We start from the raw sequence: 26,105 nt of genomic DNA, 5'->3' as shown, positions 1-26,105 counted from the left end.
AATGTTAAGTCTTTTTCCAAAAAAAAAAAGTGTTAAGTCTTGGTGATGAAGTGACCCCTCTGTCTTTATGAAGTGCCCCTTTTTATCCCTGGCAACTTCCTTTGTTCTGAAGTCTCTATTACTGGTACTAAAATTCTTTTATCTTTTTCTGTCCTTTTAACCTATTAATACTTTTATAGTTAAAGTGGGTTTCTTACAGAGAACAGAGTTGGATCTTGCTTTTTATACATTCTCACAATATTTCTTTAAATTTGGTGTGTTTACACTGTGAGTTGGCAAACTGGCTGGCTAAACAAACTCTACCTACCACCTGTTTATGTAAATAAAATTTTATTGGAACACAGTTGTGCCCATTCATTTACATATTGTCTATGGCTGCTTTTGTACTACAGTGTCAAGGTTAAGTAATTGGGACAGAAACCATATGGTCCTCAAAGCCTGAAATATTTTCTGGCTCTTCACTGAAAAAGTTGGCCAACTGTTAGTTTAGACCATTTACATGTTTATGTTTTTGTTGTTGATGCTATTATAGTTGTCCCCTATTTTCTCCCCTTTACCTCCCTCCACTCAGCGTCCCCCAGCCCCTGGTCTTTACCACATTATTGTTTGTGTGCATGGGCTATGCATGTATGCATCCATGTTCTTTGGCTAATCTCTTCCAGTGGCACCCCCCTCCATGTATTCATGTTCCATACAGTCCGTTCCATGTATCCATTCCTCTGGTTTTATTTTGTTCACTGGGTTATTTTGTTCATTAGGTTTTGCATATGAGTGAGATCTTATGTTATTTGGCTTTCTCTGACTCATTTATTTCACTTAGCATAGTAATAATCTCCAGGTTGTTGCAAAAGTTAAGAGTTCCTTCTTTTTTACAGCTGCATAGTATTCCATTAGGTAATGTACCACGTCTTTCTTATTATTTATTCTTTTTCCTTTGTTTCCTATCTGCTTTTGGATGGGTTTTTTATTTTTATTTTATATGACTTTTATTGAATAAGAAACTCTTGGATGAAATGTGTTTTTTTTTTATGATTCTGTTTTTACTTCTTATATTGGTTTATAACATCTCAAACATTTTTATTGCTGGCCCTTGTAATTAATTAATTAAGTAAGCAAGTAATTATTAGCAGTCTGCCCTCAAAGTATGTCACTTCATGTGTGATGCAAGAATCTTACATAATAGTATACTCCCAATTCCTCCCATCTTTTGTGCTTTGTCATACAGTTTGACTTTATGTTTGCTTTAACCCTATTGCTGTTCTTTTTGCTTTTCTCAGGCAGTAACCCTTTAGAGCAATTGAAAATGAAGAAAGATTAGTACTTATCTTTACTCTAATCATTTTTTTCAGACCATCATTTCTTTGTGTAGATTCAAGTTTGTGTGTGGTGTCATACACCTTTTGCTGGAAAAAAACTTCTTTTATGTTTCTTTTAGTGAACATTCCCCCCGCCCCACACACACACTCCCCGCCCCCCCTTATTTTGTCTTCTGTTTTGAAAATTGTTGTTAGTGCATATAGAATTCAGGGACCCCCCCCCCCCCCGTGCACTTTAGCACCTTTACAGTATTATTCCACTATTTTACTTGTATAGTTTCTGACCAGAGCCTTGTCATATGTTTTCCTGTATGTAATCAATTCTTTTTCCTTTTAGCCGCTTTTAAGATTTTTCTCTCACTGGTTTTTGGCAACTTTATGATGGTGCCTCTTGATGTGGCTTTCTTTCTGTGTATCCTTGGGATTTATTGAGCTCCTTGAATCTGTGTATTGTTTTTATCATATTTGTAAAAGTTTTAGTTCTCTATCTTAAAATTTTTTAATTCCCAAGTATTTTCTTTCTTCCCAGACTCTAATGTTACATATTTGACCACTTAATATTAAGTCACAGATCACTGAAGATCTGTCAAGTTTTCTTTCTTTTTTTCCCTTTTCTTTCATTTTTAAAAGTTTCTGTTCCCCTGTCTTCAAGTTCACTGATTTTAAAACATTTCCTTTGTCTAATAATGCTATTAGGTCCATCCAGTAAGGTTTTTTTGTTGTTGTTGTTTTTGTTTTTTTAAATATAAGACCTTTTTTTTCAGTTTTAAAATTTCCATTGGTGTTTTTAAAAATAATTTCCACTTCTCTGTTGAGATTTTTTTTCATTATATTCATCTTTTCCTTTAAGCCTTTAAATTCTTTTATAATAGCTATTTTAAAGTCCTTATATTAGTATTCTCTTTATCCCTTCCGATTCTGGATTTTGATTATAGGTTACCACTTCTTGTTTTTTATTATGTCTGGTGATTTTTTTGTGGAGTTATCAAGTTCTTCATTTTTTTTTTTCCTTTTTTGAATATTAGGTTTTGTTTTGGCAGGCAGTTAATTTATTTGTGGATTAGCTTGATTTTTTGAGTTTTGTTTTCAAGGGGTTTTTTTTGTTTTTTGTTTTGAGCAGTTCTAGAATAGCTTTCAGTTCAGAGGCTAGTTTCAGCCTACTACTGAGATGTGCCCGTCTCATGCCCTCCTTGATTGCCCTGTTTATTCACCCCGGCTGGTGAAAACTAAATGATTGTGGCACTGTGTGAATTCTGGGAGCGGTTTGACTTAGAGAGCCCCAATATTTATTATTTTCTTGGAAGTTTTTCTCTGTCTAGCCTCATAGATTTACACACCACATATGCAGATTGGTGTATGTGTGTAACTCAAGGAGACCCCTTTTGCAGACTTTTGAAGCATTTCTGTTTAGTTTCTCCCTTTTTTGTAACGTGCCCTGAAAATTCTAGCTGTCCAGGCTCTATAACTCTAAACTCCGTCTCCTCAATTCAGTGGCTGTATTTGGGTTCTCCATCCCTGTGTTGTAGTTCAAAACAAAGTTGGGACAGTCTTGGGGGTCACCTCATTTGTTTCCTTTCTCTCGGGGATTATGCTTCCACACTGCCTGTCATCCAATCATATTTGTTTAGTTTTCTACTTCTTTATGTCAGAAGGACAATTCTGAATGTCATTACTCCCTTTTGCCTTCATTTTGGATGGCTATTTATTCTGGATATTGAATTTTAAGGTGACAACTTTTTTTTTCCTTCTTGTGGTACTTTAATCATTTCAATATTTTCCAGCTTTAATTTTTATTTATTTATTCATTCATTTATTTATTTATTTTTGTTCAACTACATACAGTTGTCCTCATTTCCCCCCCAACTTAAATTGTTTCTGATGAGAATAATAGTCATTCTTACCTTTGCTTACTTCATGAAGTATGTCTCCCCTCTGCCCTCTGGCAGCTTTAAAGATCATCTTTTCCTCTTTTTATTTTTGGTTTTTAGCAGTTTTATTTATTCCAGGACTAGCTTAGCCCTCATAAAGAAGCATAGCCTTTCTGGGGTTTCTGTCCACTACGTGTAATATTCAGTGAGTTCTCTCTGCTCTAGCTGCCAGGAATTTGAATGTCTCCTGGACCTTTGCAAGCTCAGATAGTTAGTTTAGTTGTTCAGCTCACATTTCATAGGTGTTCTTTCCCCAGCACTTATTCTTTGACTGGCTTCATTGAGTCTTGCTTTGTGTATACGCAGCTTAATCTCCAGGCAAAGAATCAGAAGATCCCTCTACAGATTTCTGAAACCTTTTCTCTCCACAGTTCCCTAATTGTATTCTGTCCCTTAAATTTTAGGTACTTTGTAGCCTCAAACCTTGATGAGCTCTGTTTTCCCCACTCAGTGAGCAGCTCCCTGTGCTCTTTTGGGATTTCCCTTCCTCGCCACAGAAGCAGAAAGCCAGGGCATAAATGAGTCTTTGTTTTCCGTGTCTCAGAAATTACCGTCCTGTGCTGCCTGTTGTCCAATATCTGAAAATATATGCTATATACTGCCCAGTTTTATCGTCATTTACAGCAAAAGTTGTAACGCAGGATCAGTTACTCCATCAAACTGGAAACAGAAGTGTAGAATTTTATTTTAATTTTTTTCTTTTAAAAAGTAAAATTTTGGAGATACCATACTTTTTAGAGTATGACTTCATTAAAAAAATATGCTAGCTCATATTTTAATTTTCAAGACTTAGAGAAATTCAAAGAAGAAAATTTGAAAAAAAGAAAGAAAAATAATTCAGTGTCCCAAAACACAAAGTTTACCATGGTTATCTTCATAATTTCTCTTATTATAGATATACACACAGAATTTTACTTTTAAAATGGATCTATGCAAATAATTACTATTTTTAATTCAAAGCATAATTAATTAACAGGTAAATTTGTTAAATAAAAGTGACACTGGAAAAATTGCCCAACCACAGATAAATGTTTATTTACTTCAAGAGATATTTCTTCCTAAAAGATTTTCCTCTAAGCTTACGAAATAAGATTATGGAAAAAGCTCTTAAAGTCTGAATCATTATGTCATAGATTACAAGTTTCAATAGGTCTCTCATATAAAAAAGAATCAAGTGTTGACAAATATTTGCTGTTGGTAGGAGCTTAAATTGGTACAACATTCTAAATAACTATCTTAGCTCAGGCTGCTATTACAGATTACCATAAATTTATGGTATTACAAACAACAGGTGGCTTATAGACAACGGAATTTATTTCTCGCAGTTCTGGAGGCTAGAATCCAAGATGAGGGTGAGGGCTGTAGACTGCGCACTCCTTGTATCTTCACAGGGCAGAAAGAGAGCTGGCTAGCGTTCCAGCCTCTTCTCATACGGGCACTAACCCCATTTATGGGAGCTCCACTCTTGCCCCACTTCCACATCCCACACCTTCGCATTGGAGATAGATTTCAGCATATGAACTGTAGGGGGACACAAACATTCAGTCCACGACAATGGCAGTCTGGCAGTATTCAGAGTCCTTAACAACGGTCCCACCCTTTGTCAAAATTCTATTTTTTGGAATTTATTAAAAGGAAAAAGGAAAGGTACACACATTTATATGTGCATGTGTTACTTATTCATAACAATATTTATAATGTTAAAAAATGGAAGCCTCTTAAATGATTAAATTATGCTGCAGCCTTATAACCACTATAAAACCATTAAAAATTACATTCTTTAAATTTTTGTTTAGTATACTGATGATAAAAATAATTGGCAGGTGGTAAAAATCATGAGCTTGAGGATATTTAAGAGTATATGATGTAAGAAAATGTTTATAATACAGTAAATTTAAAAGTAAAATGATACTTTTGAGTTTTTAAAAAGGAAACATTTATTAAAAAGATAGGATATAAAATAAAACATGCTAAATTTGAGTGGTTAGATTTTTCAGTCATTATACAGGGTGGGGCAAAAGGTTTACAGTTGTACATATGGAAAATAATACAATAATTAATAATACAAGAATAAACTGCATACTCACAACTATGAACAACTGTAAACCTACTTTTGCCCCACCCTGTATACTATTTCTTATTTTCACATTTTCTACAAAATGCATGTACAGTGCTCATAATCACCCAAAAAACAACTACTTTAATTTTTTAAATTCTGATACAATTAATAATGATTGGGAGAATAACAGAAGACAGATTTAAGTGATTTTCGTTTTTCTCATCTTAACCATGCCTCTTCCATTTTTGCAGATATTTTAATCTGAGCTTTGTCAGTATAGATTTAGAAAGGCATTTATTCTTACACTATATGCGTAATATATCTTCTAAACTTTTTCCAAACTAAGACAGTGTCCCATATTCCATAGTTTAAAAGTGTGAGTTTCTATCAGGTACTTCTTTGTATGCTTCGAGATATTTAATACTGCTTTCTTTTCTTTTTTTCTTTTTTTCCAGAGCAGTTTTTTAAAGACATTTCGGTCCCGGTTTCTCAGCCACTGTTACAGCCCACCTCCTTGCAGATGTGGATGTCCTTACATTACAGAAAGAATGGAAGTCATAGTCTTTAGTTTTCTTAATAAAATACAATTGCTGTCTCTATCCTGGGCATCTTAAGTATATGGACCTGGCGCTCTTCAGGAACTCACTCTAAGGTAAAGGCATCCTTTTGAAGAATTCAGTAGTGTTTGCTTTTCCTATTTAGCATTTCGAAAACAGTTTGATATTTCTTGTAGAACAAACACATAAAGTCCAGATAACAAATTTAATAAGCTGTTTTACTCATAGCTGACAACTTAGTAACACTTGTGTTCTATGGTTAATACTCCTCATTTTTAAATTCATAGGTTGTGTTGTAAAGGACCTGATCCAGTTCCGTTTCAAATAAGCTCAACAGACTGAAACTAAGCCAGACAGCTGATGCATCACACTGTGTGTGTTGCGGGGGGCGAATCGGGGGGGTTGTCCCTGGGACTGTGAGGTGCCAGTGCAGCTGGGCCCAGGACAGAGAGGCCCTTGATATACGAGTTTGTGCTCTGGAGGAGGTAAGGAGAACTCCTTCTTCTGGGTGTCAGCATCCTTTCTTTCACATGGTTGTGAGAAGGCAGTATTGAATTCAAGCAGCAAGCTTGTCCTAGTCCTGAGTTGTAGATATCCTGAGTGAGTCCCTTCTAGAAGGATCCCCTGCCTGCCCCTCCCTCCTTGTTTAGCCAAATCCAAATTAGCGGTGAATGAACCAAATGCCCTTTTTGTGTCAGGTACCATGTCTACTAACTATGCCCTGTGGAGCAGTTGGGACTTACCCAAGAGCTTTTAATGGCAGAGCTGAGACAGGCCTCGACTCCAGTGAACTGTTTTCACTATATCCCAGTGCTTCTCTGCACAGATGAAATTATTTTCTCTTCTTAGTTACCATTTGACATATATGGGAAACTTTGTTAAAGAATGTTTTGATGTCTATTTGGATGTTATCCTCTAATTGTTCTACATAATACTTACTCCAGTTCTGGTGTCTATCTCATGGGTCTGTATTGTCTCCTCAGCTAAGTCCTTAAGGACCTATACCATTTTTGATCTCTCTTGTGTGACCCTTAGGGCTTGGAATATTTAAGCACTCAGTAATTAACTTGTTTAGCATTAGGCAACTTTTTGTTGTCAGTTTTTTAATTGACCCAAACTTTACACATTAACATACTTTCAGTTCTAAAAGAGCTGGATTTGTTATGTAAAGCACATATCCTCAGAAGATTAAAGATTGAAAAGTTATGAAAGTGCTGTTATCATTTGAAAGGAATTTAGTGCTCCCACAGGTAACTTACATTTAATGCTTTAAAAATTAGGACAGAGTTAGGAATGGTGAGGTTGGTTACTTATTTAAGTAAATGGCTTTGGTCATCTGGCTGTGTTTTGTTTCTTAAAACTCACAATCTAAGATCTACCAACTTTTATGGCAGCCATCCAAAAATATGTATAATTATAGTCTCAAATTACAGTTCTTTGTTTTTTGGTGAACTGGTTTATTTCTTGGGGTTAAAAGAAGTATTTCATGCCTTCTTAGGATGGTTTACAAAATAGTGCAATTATAAGCAGTCTTAGTACTTGGTCCCAGTCAGCATTTCCTGCCCAGCTTTATTGAGGTATAATTGACCAATAAAAAATTGTATATACTTAAGGTGTACAATGTGATGATTTGAAACATATAAACATTGTGAAATGACTACCACAGTCAAGCTAATTTATACCTCCTTTTTTTGGTGAGAACATTCAAGATCTGCTCTTAGCAAATTTTAAGTATACAGTAATATTAACTATAGTTAATGCCATATATTAGATCCTCAGAAATTATTCATCTTATAAGTGAAAGTTTATACCATTTGACCAATATTTCCCCATCTTCCCCCAACCCCTCCATCCCCTGGAAAACACCATTCTATTCCCTGCCTCTGTGAATTTGACTTTTATAGATTCTGCATATAAGTGAGATCATGCAGTACTTGTCTTACATGTCTTGCTTATTTTGTCTAGCCTAATGCCTGCCAGCTTCATCCATGTTGTTGTGGCAGGATTTCCCTTTTTGTGGCTGCATAATATTCCATTATCTAACTATGTAGCTATGTCTATATATAATTTTCTTTTTTGTTGTTTTTATAATTTTTTATTCTTCAATTACAGCTGATATATATTTGTTGCAGGTATATAACATAGTAATTAGACATTTATATAACTTACAGATTGTTCACCCTTTATATCACACTTTCTTTATCCATTCAGCCAGTATTTTTAGTGTGTGCCAAGGAAAATCAGATGAGAAAAATATGGATAAACCATGTAAATCTGTAACTACTATTAGAAAAAACAAGGCATATACCACAGTGATAATGAACAGTAGTGTCATTTCTATTCCAAGGATCAAATGAATAGTAAGAATGTGGAATCTTCATTTAGACCTTCTTTTGATTTGTTATATATTTGTTTTGTCTCATTATCTTTTACATGTTTTATATAGCGATATTAAGTATTTGTTTAGTTGATATTAGGTGTTAATATTAATTGCGTCTGTTGAATTGAAAGATATAATTCTTTCTGGGTTGGTTGAAAGATATAATTGTTTCTGAGTGTAGAATTTATACCTATGACATATCTTCATAGGTGATTTTTAAAAATTTAAGTTTGCTAGTTGTCTTCATGCTCTCATTTCTCTGATAGACACATACCCAAAGCACTTTTGAGCCTTAATTTGTAAAGGATTAGAAAGTTCTAAGATAGTTTATGCTATATATTTTTAAAAGCTTCTAACTTTTAAATTAATATAAGGTAAAATAGACTTTTGGAGGGGGCATATAGTTCTATAAATTTAACTCAAGTATTGATCCATGTAACCAGTACCACGATCAGGATTCAGAACAGTTTCATCACCCCCAGGGCCCCCTCATGCTATCCCTTTGTGTCCCTCCCTAATCTCTGACTATCCTGTCTTAACCCCTGATGACCACTGATACCATATAAATGGAATCATGCAGTATGTGACCTTTTGAGACGGGCTTCTTTCACTCAGCAGAAAGCTGCTGAAATTCATCCAAGCTGTTGGATGTGTCAACAATTCATTTATTTTATTGCTCAATAGTATTCCATTGATAAACTGTACTACAATTTGTTAACTGTTGAAAGACATTTGGATTATTTCCAGTTTGGGGCAATTATGAATAGAATTGTTAAAACATGTATGTACAAGTTTTTCTGTGAACACAAGTTTTCATTTCTCTAGTATAAATATCAAGGAGAAGGATTGCCAGGTCATATGGTAAGTGCATATTTAACTTTATAAGAAACTGTCACACTGTTTTTCAGAATGGCTGTCCCAGTTTGCATCCCTATTAGCAATTTTTGAGATTTGTAGTTGCTCTGCATCTTCTCCAGCATGTGGTGTTACCACCTAAAAAAATTTTTTTAGCTGTTCTAATATCATTACGCCTTTAATATGGATTCCCCTGATGGCTAAAAATATTGAACATCCTTTCACATAGTCAGTTGCCTTCCATCTATTCTCTTTGGTGAACTCTTTGTTCAAGTCTTTTGCCCATTTGTAAATTGGGGTTTACATTTTATCACTGTTGAGTTTTGAGAGTTCTTTGCTTATTCTGGTTACAAATTCTCTGTCAGATAAACCATTTGTAAATATTTTCTCCCGGTCTGTAGCTCTTGACATTGTCTTTTACAAAACAAAAATTTTTCATTTGAAGTCAAATTAACTTTTTTCCTTTTATGGATTATGCTTTTAGTGTCATGTCTAAAAATTTTTTGCCTAACCCATGTCATAACAGTTTTATCCTGTAGGTTTTAAAAGTTTTATAGCTTTGTATTTTATATTTGGATCTATGATCCATTTTGAATTAATTTTTGTGTAAGGTATGACGTTTAGGTTGAGGTTCATATACTTTTGCCTATGGATATGTAGTTGTTACAACACCGTATTTGATAAAAGACTCTTCTTTCTTCACTAAATTGCCTCTTTGCATCTTTGTCAACAGTCAGTTTGACCATATTTGATGTGGATCTCAACTTTATTCCATTGATTTAAGTGTCTCTTCCTTCTTCAATATCATACTGTCTTAGTTACTGTAGCTTTAGAGTAACTTTTAAAATTAGCATGATTCTTTCAGTTTTATTCTTGTTCAAAATTGGCTATTTTAGGTTCCTTCGCTTTTGATTTTAGAGTAAGTTTGAATCTACAAAAAATATCCTGGGGGCTGGTGGTTTGATTAGAATTTCATTAATCTATAAATCAAATGGGAAGAATTAACATCTTTAATATGTTGATATGTGATAAATGTGGTATGTCTTCCCATTTATTTCAGTCTTTGATTTCTTTAATAATGGTGTAGTTTTCAGCATATAGTTCTTGTACATGTTGTGTTAAATTTATACCTCACTATTTCAATTTTTTGGATCTATTGGAATGGTATTTTTATTATTTATTTTTAGAGAGAAGGGAAGGGAGGTAGAGAGGGAGCGAAATACCAATGTGTGGGTTGCCTCTTAAATACCCCCAACTGGGGACCTGGCCTGCAACCCAGGCATGTGCCCCGACTGGGAATCGAACTGGTGACCTTTTGGTTCACAAGTGCTCAATCCGCTGAGCCACACCAGCCAGGGCTGTAAATGGTATTTTTACATTTTAGTTTTTAATTATTACTTGCTAGTACAAAAATAAAACTGATTTTTGTTGACCTTGTATCCTTTGACCTTGTAATTTTACTTACTAGGTCTAGGAGATTCCACATAGATTTTTTTTATATTTCTGTGTAGGCAATAATGTTGTCTGCAAATAAGGCCTTTTTTTCTTTGTATGCTTTTTTCCCCTTCTCACACTGGCAAGGACTTCAAGTACAATGTTGAATAGAAATGGTGGCAGTAGATAACCATTGACTTGTTCCCAAGTAGAGGGGGAAAAAGGGGGAAAATATTCAGTCTTTTATCATTATGATGTTAGCTGTAAGGATGCTCTTTCTTCTACTTAATTTGAGTTTATTTTGCTCTTCCCCACCCCCCCACCTTCTTAAGGTAGACATTTAGATTACTCTTTTAAGGATATTCTTCATTGCTAATATAAGCATTTAATGCTATAGATTTTCCTCTGATCATTGCTTAACTGCATTGTACAAATTCTGCTGTGTTTTTACTTTCTTCCAATTAAAAATATTTTCTAGCCCTGGCTGGTATGGCTCAGTGGACTGAGTGATGGCTTGCGAACCAAAGGGTTGCAGGTTTGATTTGCAGTCAGGGCACATGCCTGGGTTGCAGGCCAGGTCCCCGGTTGGGTGCGCTTGAGAGGCAACCACACATTGATACTTCTCTCCCTTTCTCCCTTCCTTCCCCCTGTCTAAAAATAAATAAATAAAAATATTTTTAAAAATATATTTTCTAATTTCTTTGAGACTTCCTTGATCTGTGTATTATTTATAAGTGCATCATTTCATTTTCAGATTTTAAGAGACTTTTCTATTATTTTTCTGTTACTGATTTCTAGTTTAAGTTCATTATGGTCAGAGAGCATATTTTGTGTTGTTTTAGTTCTTCTAAGTTTGTTAAGATTTGTTTTTAACCCCCATCATATGGTCTTTGTACTTGAAAAGAAAGTGATAACCCTTTTATCATCATATAATATCCTTTTTTATGCCTGGTAATTTCTTTTCTTTGTAGTTTACTTGATATTAATATAGCCACTCCAGCTTTCTTTTGACTAGTATTTCCATGCTATATTTTTTTTCCATTCTCTTACTGCTAAACTGCCTGTATCATCGTATTTTAAATAAATCTCCTCTAGGTGACTTATAATTGGATCCTCTTTGTTAGTTCATTCTGATAAACTTTTATAATTTTATTTTAAAAGTACAGTTGATAATATTATATATGTCATACATATTATATTAGTTTCTGGTGTACAACATACTGATTATACATTTATATAACTTACAAAGTGATGATCCTAATAAATCTAGTACCCATCTGACACCATACATTGACTTAATTACAATATTATTGACTATATTCCCTATGTTGTACTTCTAATTGGTGTGTTTAGGTGTTTTACATTTAATATTATTTATGTGTTTGGATTTAGTGCTACCATTTTCTTATTTGCTTTTTGTTCTTTGTGGTATTTTGTTCCTCTTTTTCCTCTTCCTGCCTTATTCTGAGTTATTTGAACAGTTTTTAGTATTCCATTTTAGTTTATCTATTGTGGGGGTTTTTTTTGTCTGTTTTTTTACTTTATCTCATTCTAGTGTCTTTGTGTAGTTGCTCAGGGATTATAATATTCATATTTAAATTTTTATAGTTAAAATAAATACTTTCCCACTTAAGTGGGATGTAGAAATATGCATACTATATATGTCTCTGTGCCCTTCTCTCTTTTTGTTTTATTGTGTTATACATTACATCTGCATACATAGAAAATCCCATCAGAAAACGTTGTAGTTTTTGCTTTCAACTGCCAGTTTAAAGAATTCAAGAAGAGAAAAATAATTTATTCTATTTACCCAGATGGTTATCATTTCTTTGTTCTTTCTTCTTTACTGATTTTCCTTTTTTTTTTTTCTTCTCTTGGCATCATTTGCCTTCTGCCATTTAGTAATATTTTTTAGGACAGATCTGCTGGCAATGAATTCTCTTAATTTTGCCTTTACCTGAGAGTGTCTTTATTTTGCCTTACTAAGAGTGTCTTTATTTTCCCTTATTCCTGAAAGATACTTTTCACTGGATATAGAAATTATGGGTTTATAGTTCTTTTCTTTAAGTTCTTTTAAAATATGCCATTTTCTTCTGCACTTCATGGTTTCTGATGAGAAATTTAGATTCATTCAAATTGCTGTTTCCCTATAAGCAATGCATCACTTTTTTTTCCCCTACCTACTTTCCAATTTATTCTTTGTCTTTACTCTTTATCAGTTTGACTGATGTGTCTGGGCATGGGCTTCATTGTATTTTGGTCTTCTGAGCTCTTTAAACCTGTACATGTGTTGTGTCTTTTACCAAGTTTGGAAAGTTTAAAAGCCATTATTTCCTTAAATACTGTTTTTTTCTGCACTGCACTCTTCCACTCTCCTTTTAGGATGCCAGTAACACCAATGTTAGACCTTCTGGTATCCCAAAGGTTCTTGAGGCTCTTTTTATATTTTGTTCTCATTGTTGTTCAGGCTAGATAATTTCTATTAATCAGTCTTCAAGTTCACTGACTTCTCTTTTGTTATCTCCATTTTGCTTATTGAGCCTTGAGCTGAATTAGTATAATTTTTATTTTTCAAATTTCCATTTGGTTCTTTTTCTTTTCCAAGACCTTCTATTCATTTCAAGAGTATTTTTGCCCTTCTTGGAGCATCTTAGATGATAGCTACCTTAAACTCTTCAACAGGTAATTCCAACATTGTGTCATCCCAGTGTGGATGTCTGTCTGTTGCCTCATGCAAGTTAAGATTTTCCTGATTGTTCATTCCCTGAGTAGTTTTGATTTACACCCTGAAGTTCTATGAGACCCTGAGTCTTGCTTAATTTCTATGGAGAATATTTATTTTTGTGTGTTAGCAGGCAGTCGACACTATTGGGTTTAGCCTGCAAGGTGTAGCCAGCTTTCTGTGTGTTGTGATTTCAATGTCAGTTTGGTTTCAAGGTGTCTAGGGCTTTGCCATTTTGGATCTGTCCTGTGTGTACACTGCTCATTGGCCAGTTTAAGATAGGTGACTGTCTATTTGTTCAAGTCTCAAAGTTTTTGGTTTGCTGTTTAGGATGAGATCCATGTCACCCCTGTGTATATGAGTGTATATACATACTCATACATACCAGAGGTCTGTCCAGAAACTATCCAGCCATGAACCATGAAAAAGAGACGTTTATTGAAGATACAAGAAACATAGTGCATAGGGCAGTGACACCTCACTTCCCCTCAAAGTAGGCACCTTGGGGCCTCACACAGTTCTCCCAGCGTCTCTTCTACTGATCAAAACACTCTGAAATCCTTTGTCGGAATTGCCATCAGCTGCCCCATCATATTTTTCTGAATCTCATTGATGGTCTGAAATCTCTTCTCTTTCAAAGGTGATTTTAGTTTTGGGACAAGCCAGAAGGAAGAGGGTGTCAAATCTGGGCTGTCACTGGGCTGAGTCACCTGGGTGATTTGATGTTTCTCCAGAAAATTCTGCACTAGATGTGACACATGAGCCCGGTGCGTTGTTGTGATGAAGCTAGCACTCACCAGTTGCCCACAGCTGCAACCTTCTGAATCATCCAAATGGTTTCTGCAGAGGAATGTTCAAACTTAACGCAAAATTTGATGCAGATTCACTGCTCTGCTCTACTCACTCAGTCATTTTGAATGCAACAGCCACACAGTAGACATACTCATTCAACTGTGTCTATTGTCCCCTTTGACTAGTACAGTGAAATTGTCATTATTATGCATGTGTATCCCTGTCCACTTTCCTTGGCTGCCAGGTTATATTGATGTCACGCAAACTGTTTTCGTTCTATTAACAATGACTGGACTTTTTTTGGACAGCCCCTGTATGTAATACATATATACACACACTTAAATTATTTTAATTCATAGTATTTATATTTTAATTACTGTTATATTGAATATAGAAAAGTGTGACTTTAAAGCTACATGTTAGCGACATCATTAAAGAAAATTGTTCTTAGCTTACTCCCAGGTGTCTCAAACAACAATGAGAAGTTACTTAAGCATCTTATATTAAAGTTTTGTTAAGAAACTAAGGCATACCTAGTGCTTGTGATGTCTTACAACCTTGAGAAGTGACGTTCAAATTTAACACGTATCAGGATAACAAGCTTATCAATACAAATTACTGGGACCCAGTCCCACAATTCTGATTTAGTAGGTCTAAGGTAGGCCCAGAGATTTTGCATTTCTAACAAGTTCTCGTGTGGTTCTGATGATGGTAGTCCTGGAACCACATACCCTGGGGTCAGAAATACCTGTGTTCAAATCCCAGCTTGTCAGAGTACTGTGAACCTGGTATTGTTGGAGTCAGGCCAGACCAAAGAGCCCAACTATTAGTATTTCAGATCATCCATGGTGGTATGTACACCACAGAAATCAGCAAGTGCTACATACTTACAGTCAGTTCTGCTATAATGGGACTTGTACATTCCTAAAAATCACCAAGTTTACGGAAAGTGGGATTAGACACAACACTCAGAAATTTACTCAGAAACCCATTTTTTTTAAAAAAGTAGAAAGCTAATAAAAATAATACCACAGTTTACATGTTAAAATAGTTAAGAAAAACATAAATGTTAGAATAAATATGATGTTTTGCCTTGAAAAAGACTCAGAGTTTGTTTGTGGAAGCGGGCATGGGAAAGGTTGCCTTTTGTGAATTACTGTGCAGTGGTGGAAGGAGGGTGTCTGAAATCTGAGGGATGGGCGTGGCTCCTGACACAGGAGGTGAACTGAGGTAGCTAGATGTTTGAGGTGTATGCGTGCTGTTTTCCCCTGTGCTCACGGCTCAGTGCAGCTAGGGAACAGTTTTCTGTGTTCATCTACCGTTTAATGGCACATAAGCAAATAGACTTATGTTGTGCTCATGTGGTTCCCTAATGTAACAATCACATTGAAACAAATTTGAGTTTTCAAAACAAATGTCACAGCAGAACTGACTATATTAAGGCTTTTTCCCCCTTCTGAGAGCTGGTTTACCAACACACCACTGAAGAAGGAGCTCTTCAGCCATCCTGGAGGAGCCTTGGAGAGCTTGACGGAAAAGGTGGCCATTGAACTGAGACTTGATGGATGAGTGTGTAGATTTGGCCAGGTGTAGGCTAAGTAGGAGGAGGACGTTCCAGGTAACAGGAACAGCAGCACTGTGAAAAAGCATGCAGAGATAAGCCTTGTGTGGCCTCATATGCCACTTGAATGAATGTATATTTTAATCTGTTAGCGTGTAGAGATCACTGAAAAAAATTTTTTTTTTTTTTTTTTTTTTAATTTTAAGCAGAGAAGTATGATTTCTAACATTGACTATATGGCAGTTTCTGGTGACAGTGTGAAGGGTAGATTAGATTGAAGAAGACCAAACCTGGAGTCTGGGAATCTAGTGAGGGAACTGGTGTGGATCTTTTATAGGCTTGTTGACCCCTTTGAGAGTATTATAAAGGTATAGGTGCTTAGTAGCAACCATGTCCTTTGTGTGTTCCTAGAAGTCACTATTACTATAACAATATTTTTTGATTTTGAGGCCTAGGGCCATGAGAGTTAGTATTCTACATGGTGATGAGCCAGGTGAATTTATAGTTAGCTTTCACAGTAGTGGTTTCACTGTTAGCTTCATTTTTACAATGTTTAAAATGATGTGGTGAATCATAATTGGAGAAATTTTATTACTGTAATGTGCATTCATTGAGAAATAATTTTGTGGGTCAAAGGTCTCTGCATTCACTGGATTCCTATGTCCATTATAATACAAATAACTGTTGTAAGGGGTAACATCAGGTTAAGATTCAGGGGTTCAAAAAATGATGTAATTACAATTTTTCAAACAAAAGTTACATTAGATTCTTTGAATAACAAGTCTAAATTAAGAAAACCATTTATCCCACCCTGTAAAAAATTAAATCTTTCCTTAGTATTCTTTAGCAAGTGTTTTGATGCCTGTTAACAGAGGAGGGTACTAATAAAATTCATGATCTGGTTCAAGATACCAAAGACACTTTCTAAAACTAATTGAAAATGAGTATCAGGATAAAACATAAAAAATCATTTCCTACAGTTTTCTAGTTAATAAACTTCAGTATCCCACACAGTATTTAGGATATGTTCAGCATGTAATAAATATTTGTTAAAAGGCTAAAATGCAGTATTTAAATTTAGGAAGAGCTAGAAACAAAAATAATGGAAACATTATGAGACCTTTTAAGAATTTTTTGATCTATAGAACTTTGGAGAGTGTAATTAATAGTTGATGAATTCACAGAGGCCATATACACTCTCAGTAATTTGTCTTTGATACTTCTGTGAAGCAATAGTTGCTGCCATTTTTAATTTTTCTGATAGGGCATAGGTAGATAAAACCATAAATTTACAAAAATGATACATGATTATTGCAGAAAAATAAAAGATTACTACACTCATCCTCAAGGAGCACTGATTTTTTTTTTCTCTGTCACTCATATTTTTAACTCTTCTTTGATAGGAAAATATTTAATCATCAGATTCCAGGTTCCTACTATAGACTAGATGCTGTTCAGCTATGACAGCTACTTGTGAAAGGAAACCTTAGGTGCAGGCATATAATTAAAATGTATTATAATTAGATGCTCATAGTTATACTGTATTTCATTGATCTCAGTTCACTTTAAAAGGCAGGTATTCTAATCTTTACCTCAGCCAGACATTGCCAAATTATATGTATGCTTCTTCTTTTCTTTGTTGTCCAGATTCCTTTCCCTTAACTATCTCAAGAGTACTAATCTTTACTTTTTGCCAGATATTTTTTCTAGCCTTCAGCATTTACTATAATATTAGTGTGCCTTTCTCTAATAGAAATAAGCCTTTCTTTTTCTTCCTTACCATACCTTAATCCAGACTGCTGTGATTATTTTCTGAGTGAGGCATTTGGCTCTTCTAAACTATTTGGAGGCTCATCAGTGAATTCATAGTCATTTAATATGACCAAGTACAGGAGTAAAAGCACCTTTTTTAGCATGGCATGGAAGAAGACCCTTTAGAGTCTATTTTTCCCAACTTTCAGGTTGCTTTTTGTTTGACTTCACTCCACCTGCCTTATGCCTCAGCCATCTAAACCACTCCCCATCCTTTGAGAAGCCAGACCCTTTCCTGAGCCTGTGCCTTTGCATTATCTCTGCCTGAAATGCCTTTCTCCACTTGGCGAGTAACTATTCACTCTTCAAAACCTAGCTCAAAATCATCTTTTCTGTGAAGTCGTTCCTGACCTCCTGCATTCTTTAGGGTTATGTACAGTGACAAATAACTGAACCACAAAATAATAATGACCTAAAAACAAGAGAGAATTTATTTTTCTCCTATAAACATTTAGCATTTGCAGTGTAAGGCTGAAATGACAGCCCTAATTCAGAACTCACAAGGGAAGTAATTTCCAGCTCACCACTTCAGGAGCTCCCATATCTCTCAGACCTTTGTCCTCTTGGTCCACAATTAGGTATTTTTGTTTTAAGCAGCTTGAGTACCAAGGAACAAAAAAAAGGGATTAAGGTCACGTGCAATCTGTCTCTTAAAATTTCCCTAAAGCTCCCACACTACATTTCTGCTTGCATCTCGTTGGCCTGAAGGAGGGCTAAGGAATACGTCTTCATTCTTGGTGGCTTGGTGCCAGCTAATTCTATTATTATGGAAGAAAGGGAGAACAAGTGAGGCTGTAACCAGCAGTGTGTCACACTTTCCCAGCTAGAGGTAGTTGCTTGGTGCTTTGTGTTCCTCGTGGCACTCTAATTAATTAACATTTAGGTTGTATTGTAATCCGTCTTTTCTACCAGGTTGTGGACCTTTTTTTTTTTAATCACCAGTACCTTACGTAAAGTTTATCACCTAGTCTGTGGTCATAAAATGTTGAGTGAATGGATAAAGACATTCAAGAAGATTGCAGAAAATTATCAGACATAAGCAGGCAGTGATATTTAAATACCCATGTGAACAAGGGTAGTTGTTTATGTAGACATTGATTTCTTGGACTTATTTTTTTTGTTTTCTCTATTACATAGAAGTGGACACTGCCAGCAATAGGGGGCATAGCTTCTTCTTTTCAATAATGCCTCAAAATTGACTGATCATACACATATAACACAAATTATTTAAAAGGTATATTTTTCCTGTGTTATACTGGTTTTTTGATTGTGGTAAAATATTAGCACAATGTGAAAGATTAAATTTTGTTTTAATGATGAATCTCTTGATTACAGGTAAAGACACAGGAATATACAACCTGTGAATCCCTATCCTTTTGAAATAGGGAGATTTTGCCATTTTAACCATTTTTGTCTATACCTCTCTGTGGCACTAAGTACATTCATATTGTTCGCCGGTTACCAGCACCCATCAGCAGGACTTTTTTCCTTCCTCACTGAAACTGTGTACTCATTCAACAGTAACTCCCCATGTCCTCCTGCCTCCAGCCCCTGCAACCACCATTCTGCTTTCTGTCTCTGAATTTGACTGCTCTAGGAACTTCGTATACGAGGAATCAGACAATATTTGTCCTTTGTGACTGGCGTATTTCATGTAGCATAGTATATTCAGGGTTCTTTTTAAAGCTGAGTATGTTTCATTATATATATGCACCATATTTTATTTATTCTTTCATCTCTCAGTGGATGCTTGTGTTGCTGTGTTACATTGTTTTCTGTAAGGTTTTCTACAACTATTTTCAATAGAAATGTGTCTTACTCTATTGTAATTTTGCTACCACTAACCCCAAACAGAAACCATTTAATTACATTCCTTTTTATAAGAAAATTCATGAGAAGTGCAAAGACAATAAAAACAGTCATCTACATTAGGAACTTATCTTTATGGGAAGTAATCCATACCTTCGCCCCATCATAGTTTTCTGAAGTATAAATTAAAAAATTAAGTTATGAAAAACATCTTGGTGTCAAATCTGGAAAATAGGTACAAGAGAGGAATTAGAAGAAGACGTGATGGCCTTTCACAAGGAAAGATTAGATATTGTTTTAATGATGACTTTCTTGATTACATGGTAAAGACATAGGAGTGTACAATCTATGAATCCCTATCCTGGTAAAATACAGAGGTTTTTACCATGGCTGGACAATGAGAAAGAAATTATGATAGCTGCAGTTTGGTGGTTTTGCTTTTATAAAATTTCTCTAACACTGAAGCGAAAAGGATTAAGAAAGGGTGGAGTAGGCAAAATTAGACCCATTCCTGTCTCTTGACTGCTTTTGTTATCAGACGGATATATGTTAGTTTCGTGACAGTAATTATTGAATGTTTCATTGCCTAGTAAACTCTGAGTCTTGGCCTCTGTCCCACTGGGCATATCCAAATTAGCAATCAAATTGTTTTGCTATAATTCTCTGACCAAGCTTTAAAATAATTATTTACATAGAATACATGCCCAGTGGTTTAAACAGAATCTCATAGACACTTTCCCATTGCAGCTACTTACTTAGTCCAATTGGCAGAATGATGAGTCATACTTCACTAGCCAACTCACAGACCAGATATTGATTTACGTAGTTACTTGAGCCAAGATCTAAGGACCAGAATAGAAAAAAGCACCTTGGCTCTGATACCTTTCTGTCTTTTCTTTAAAAATCTGGATGTAAATTTCCCTCTCTCCCCTAGGAGTACTGTTAAAAATTGACATGCCTGAAATGAACTCAGAAGAAAAGAACAAATTGTGGTGTTAGTAGTAAACCCTTTTAGAGAAATTAGAACTTGATGTAGACATTAAAAATAGATTAGTGGTGGAAATGTTTCAGAGTAAAGAAAATTAAGTTTGGCTAAAATGGGGCCTAGTTATGGATAGCAGTCAGTGAAAGGCAGGCACCAGATGTGTGCGTCTGTTTGATGTTGCTGAAAGGAAATGAGTCTGGTGGTGTCATGAGTCTAGGAAGAAAGGAGAGACTAAGGTGTTGTAGATATCTAGGAATGTGGCAGCAGAAATCTGGACAAGGTTACTGGCAGTGAAAGTGCAGAGAAAAGGTAAATTTGAGAGCCCTTTTAGAAAAAGAAACTGTTGAACTAGGTAACATTATGTATATTGTTGTTAAGTGGAGAAAGAGTAAAATAAGTTCTTCTAAGAAATTCCATAGAAATGTGATACTGCTTTTCCAGTTTGGGAGAAAATCTTAAAATTAATTTTAGGTATTAATTCATTATACCTAAAATTAATTTTAAGATGCAATTAGGAATAGCCAAACTGGGACAGGTTTTTTAGGCTATTAGTGTACTGAAAAATTGGTAAAATTGTGGCCTATAAGTGTGCTTCCTGTACACATCCAGGTAACAAATTGGTTCTAGAAAATACCTGGTTATAACTGTAAAAGCAAGACCATATGTTCACATACCTTTTAGATATATGTAAAAACTGTTAAAAATCAAATGAAATTTTTTACCCCATTAGCTTCATTTCAACTAAAGGAACTAGATTTGTTAGATAGAGAAAATTCATAAATTACATCCAGGAAACTGAAGTTCTCCCATACTCTTAAATAAGAAAGCAGAGTCCAAGTTGCCTTACATAGGCTAGTAAGTTTCAGAATGGGGCAAAAATTTAGATTCTCTCATAAAGAACATCTTTGAATAGAAATTGTGGCAGGAAAATATCCTATGAAGGAGAATTATGTTCTTAAACAATGTAAATTGTTATTGAATTAAATACTTAACCTGTAGTTTAACTTCGTAACATTTAAAGTAAATCTACCACTACGTAACTGAATGTTTTATGGGTCATTTTTAGAGGAACATTTAGTTGAATCTCCTATGCCAAATGTTTATGGCTTTCTCTCTTGGAATGGCTCTTTGTATATATAGCAACCATATGGAGTCAAGTAGGAAAAAAAAACTTGGCAAAGAAGTATTTCTCTTACAATTAGATTAGAAATTGTCTTAGATATAATATGTTACAGTAATGATAATGGTGGTATAATGAAATAAATAATAGACTGGTATAGCGATGGGAGATGGACTGTTACTTGGGCTTCACCGAAGGTACCTGAAGTGGTTGTTAAGTAGCACTTTGCTAGTTACCTACAACAAATACTGCTCTCTGCTTTCTTTGTTCTCTCTCATGTGTATTCTTTTTTGGACAGGGAGGGAGGCTGTTTATTTCACCTTTTTATGATGAAATCTAACATGCATAGAACAGTGAATAAAATATAAAGATACAGCCTTGGCTGGTGTGGCTAAGTTGGTTAGAGCATTGTCCCATAGACCAAAGGGTGGCAGGTTTGATCCCCAGTTGGGCACATCTAAGAGGCAACCAATCAATGTTTCTCTCCCTCCCTTCCCCTCTCTCTAAAATCTATAAGCATGTCATAATGGGTAATTATAAGGCATATTTACTGCCCAGCTTAAGAAATAGAACATTGACAGTATATCACAAGTGTGCAGTGTGCCCTTCCCAGTCAAACCCCACCTGTCTCTACCCTACTCATTCCCCACAAGTAACCATATTCTTAACTTCAGTGATAATCATTTTTCCCATCTCTCTAAAGTTTACCATTTATGTGTACATCCCTAAAAATGCAGTTTGCTTTTGCCTCTTTCATACACATATATACAGACATATGTATGTACGTCGATATATAGTCTTTTGTGACTTTTTTTGTGCCATTTCATACATATGAGAGGGGTGTATATAACATTTCTATTTCTCTACCAGGGGTGCCCAACCATCTGGCGTCTCTGGGCCACACTGGAAGAAGAGTTGTCTTGGGCCACACATTAAATACATTGCCACATGTAATCACAAAAAAATCTCATAATGTTTTAAGTAAATTTACAGTTTTGTGTTGGGCTACATTCATAGCCATCCTGGGCCGCATGCAGCCCACGGGCCATGGGTTGGACACCCCTGCAAGTCTACTGTGCAAATACTATCCTACTACATGAATAAGACATAATATGTGTATTTTGCTCTGTTTCATAATATTGAAAAACTCAGCTATGACTGTTCCTGTATATTTTTTCTTGGTGTGCATGAGTACCACTATCTCAAGATCTTTACTTGGGAGTAGAATTGTTGGATCATAGTAAATTTATATCTTCTAATTCAATGGACAATGCCAAACTGTTTCCTAAAGTGTTATTCTCACCCAGCAGAATATAAACATTTCTGTTGTTTCACATTCTCCCCATCACTTAGTATTGACAAACTTAAATATTTTGGGCAAGAAAATGGTGTCTCTTTTGGTTTTACTAAGGAGGATGAGCCCATTTTTGCATTCGGGTTTCTTCTTGTGAAGTGCCCATCAGAGTCCTTTACCCATTTTTCTACGTGGTTATCTGGTCTTTTTTTAACTCATTTTTAGGAGTTCTTTATGTTATCTGTATATTAGTCTTTTAGTCTCTTAATCAGTTTTGTGTGTTGAGAATTTTGTTTCCTACCCTGTGTTCTTGATAAATAGAGTAGTTCCTAATTTTAACATAATACAGTCCATCATTCTTTTCTTTTACAGATCATGCTTTTTTTAATGTTCCAGTAGAGATTGCAGATTTTCTTCCTTAGATTTGTCCTAGATACTTAATAGCATTGATACTGTGGCAAATGGTATATATTTTTTACATTTCATTTTTTGTTGCTGGCATATAGAACCATAATAGATATTTTATATACTGATTTGTATCTAGCAGTCATTCCAAATTCTTACTAATTCTAATCACTTTTTGTAGGTCATTTTGGGTTTTTAAAATGCACAATGGTTTCATCCAGGAATAATAACTGTGCCTTTCAAAGCTATAGAGATAAAAGTTAATCAATGCCTTTTATTTATTCCTTCTGCCACTTACTAGGACCTCTGTCACAATGTAGAATAGAAGCAGTGATAATAAGCATCCTGTCTTACTCCAAACTCAGCACTTCATGAAGGAAGAGGTTAGCTGTCATTTTTGGAAATGCTCTTTATCAAATTAGGTTATGTTTATTTTTCACTTAGTTTGCTAAAAATTTTCTCTACAAATGGATGTTGAATTTTATGGAATGCTTTTTTCTACATGTAATGAGATACATTTTTTGGTCTGTAACTATCAGTGTGATAAGTTATGTTAATTGATTTTCTAATGTTGATGCAACCTTGTATTCCTAAGCTATATCTAACTTGACCATTTTTATATACTGTTGGATCCAGCTTGCTATCATTTTGTTTAAAAAACTTATATCTGTGTTCATGACTGAGTTTGGCTTATAACCTTTTTTCTCATAGTGTTCTTAGGCTTCAGTATAAGCTTTATATTAGCCTAGTATGAGTTGGGGAATGTTTCTAATTTCTGATCTTTGAAAGAGCTGTGTACGATTGGAATTTTTTGTTTTTCCTTAAATAATGATAGAATTCACCAATGAAGCCATCGAGGCCCAGGATTGTTTTTTGGAAAGAATTTGACTACTGATAAGTTTCATCTCCTATGGACTCTTTTGTTTTCACTCATGTCTTCCATGTGCTTATATTTGACTGTGCCTACTGCTAGTTGTTTTTAAAGTTACTCGTGGGTATTTGGTAAGGCCTAGGATTATGTCGTCTTCCTTCAGCGAGGGTTTAATCTTTCCTTCTTTTAAAATACTTCAAGGTATCACTAACCCAGGAATATTTCAAAAGAATTTCATAGTTTGAAGTTCCCTGGATTAAGGAGTCCGTGCGAACCCTGACAGTAAACCCTCCCTAGGCTGGTCAGACTTCCTAGGAACCTATAATATGTCCTCCATGCTCTATCCACCATTCTTTTTCCTCTTGCTTCTGTCTTGGCTAAAACAACCTTCCCTGCCGTCTCCTGGGGGTGGGATTAGAATTTACATTTAGTTACTGTTTACCTGCAGTTATAGCCTGTGGGATCCCAGTTTAATGTGGGAAAGAGTTCCCTTGGACCCTCCACCTTTCGAGGAATCTGTACTTTGACATTTGTTCCCCTAATCCTGTGAGGCTACTGAAACCAAAGAGGCTAATTTGTTCAAGTCTTAAGTGCAGATGCTCTCCGGGTCAGAGTCAGTGTCTTTAGGGGTTTCTTACTGCCTCTCTGGGTTCCCAGTTGTTTTGGGTTGGGTTCCCTATACTGTGGTGTGGCTGTTCCCACCATTTTGTCAGCTTTTTATTTTAAGGTGTTTTTGCGGTTTTTTTGATCTAAGGATTTTTGTTTTCAGCAAGGAGGTTGGTCTGAAAAAAATCCTAGTCTGTCATTACCAGAAACGGTAGTACTCTTGATTTTTTTCTCCACTTACCCTTTTATTTACCATTTTTTCTTCCGTCTCCACGTTAATGACTTAGTATCACAAACATGCCTATATTGAGCATCTAATTCACATAGTGAGCATTTAATATGTACCAAGCATTACACAAAACAAAGTCCCTCCTTTCCTGAATCTAACATTGTTGTAGATGCTGGATTGTGGGGACATTTGAAGCACAATAGAACAGATGTTTCCAACCTGACCCACAGAGCATTAGTGTCCTGTGAAATCTTAAAAAGGTTGCCATTGTCAAGTAATGTTGAGAAATAATGCAGAGGAGGATATCCTTTTCAGAGAGCTAAGGCATTAACTTATTTGAACTGAAACCTTTACTTGTAGAATACCTCTTAGTATCTTGTAGCATACTAGCATTCCAGGGGACATGATTTATGAACTGCCAGAGTAGGACTAAAGCATTAAACATCTCTTTATTATCACATGTTGTCACCGAGTAATTTCAGCTCCTGCTTTCCCAGTCATGTCTAAGGGGAACATTTGCTGAGGGAGTGAAATATCTAAGGGGAACATTTGCCGAGGGAGTTGTGTTCCACATTGTGAATGACCTTCCCTTACTTGGCCAGAGGTGGCTGGAATGGCATGGGTGTTCACATCAAAGATACCAGTCATAGGTCAGCCACTAGGCAGCCAGGTACACTAGCACAAAATGTTTTGTCCAAATAGGAACAGCTGAACCAATCAGGTTCTCTTAGATTTTATTGGCTAGTTAAAGAAATACAGCTCTTGCTTTTAACCTTCTGTCCAGGTGTATTCAGGATTGACAAGTAGGTGGGAGTGGTGGTTACTGTAAGGATATACAGTACATGATGATATGGACCATGAAACTCACAAAAAGAAACAAATATTTGGCAGTTAAGCAGTGGAAGGAAGCAGACTTTAAAAGGTTAAGAGAAAGAGACAGGAGGGACCTGTGAGAACCAAGAATTAGCCAAAGGTATGACTAAGTGGCGGCTGTGAGGTAGAAAAAGAATAGAGGGAAGGGGCAGAGAGACCATCTGATGACTGGAGGCAAATCAGATACCCAGGTGGCAAGTCACAGTAATGGCAGGAGCACTGGAAGAGGATCCACACTCTCCTGCTCTCTGCTCCCAGCAGCCATGGGGCCTGACTAAGGTCCTCAGTTCCAGTATCCTTGAGGCCTCACTAAACGCCTTTGTGTTACTGATTTTGTTCTTGAATTTCAGTGAGAATTTTTATTCCCCTTATTGAATTCATACTTAACAACCAGTACTTCGCCCCCACTGCACACACCTACATTTGCCAACCTGAGTGTCAGTACCCAGCAACAAGAAGAGACTGATACATAAGGAAAGAGTTGAATTCAAAAGACT

General features: G+C 35.6%; 1 protein-coding gene across 5 annotated transcripts in view; it reads left to right on the top strand.

The window, feature by feature from the left end:
* Window positions 1-26,105, top strand: part of SOCS5 (suppressor of cytokine signaling 5) — a 64,815-nt gene that overhangs the window by 11,453 nt on the left and 27,257 nt on the right. For 2 of the 5 annotated variants that reach the window (XM_054566945.1, XM_054566938.1), the window contains exon 2: window positions 5,759-5,955. The exons of 1 other annotated variant lie outside the window; for it this stretch is intronic. The gene's annotated coding sequence lies outside the window, so the exon portion shown is untranslated. Of the gene's footprint in view, window positions 1-5,758; window positions 5,956-6,175; window positions 6,346-26,105 lie in introns of those variants that run through there. 2 more of the 5 variants (XM_054566954.1, XM_054566962.1) reach the window with 2 other exon arrangements.

Source organism: Pteronotus mesoamericanus, unplaced genomic scaffold (genome assembly GCF_021234165.1).
Source record: "Pteronotus mesoamericanus isolate MK-2021 breed Mesoamerican mustached bat unplaced genomic scaffold, CSHL_Meso_final contig_101, whole genome shotgun sequence".
NCBI classification, from domain to species: Eukaryota; Metazoa; Chordata; class Mammalia; order Chiroptera; family Mormoopidae; genus Pteronotus; species Pteronotus mesoamericanus.
This window is presented reverse-complemented; position numbering and strand designations above follow the sequence as displayed.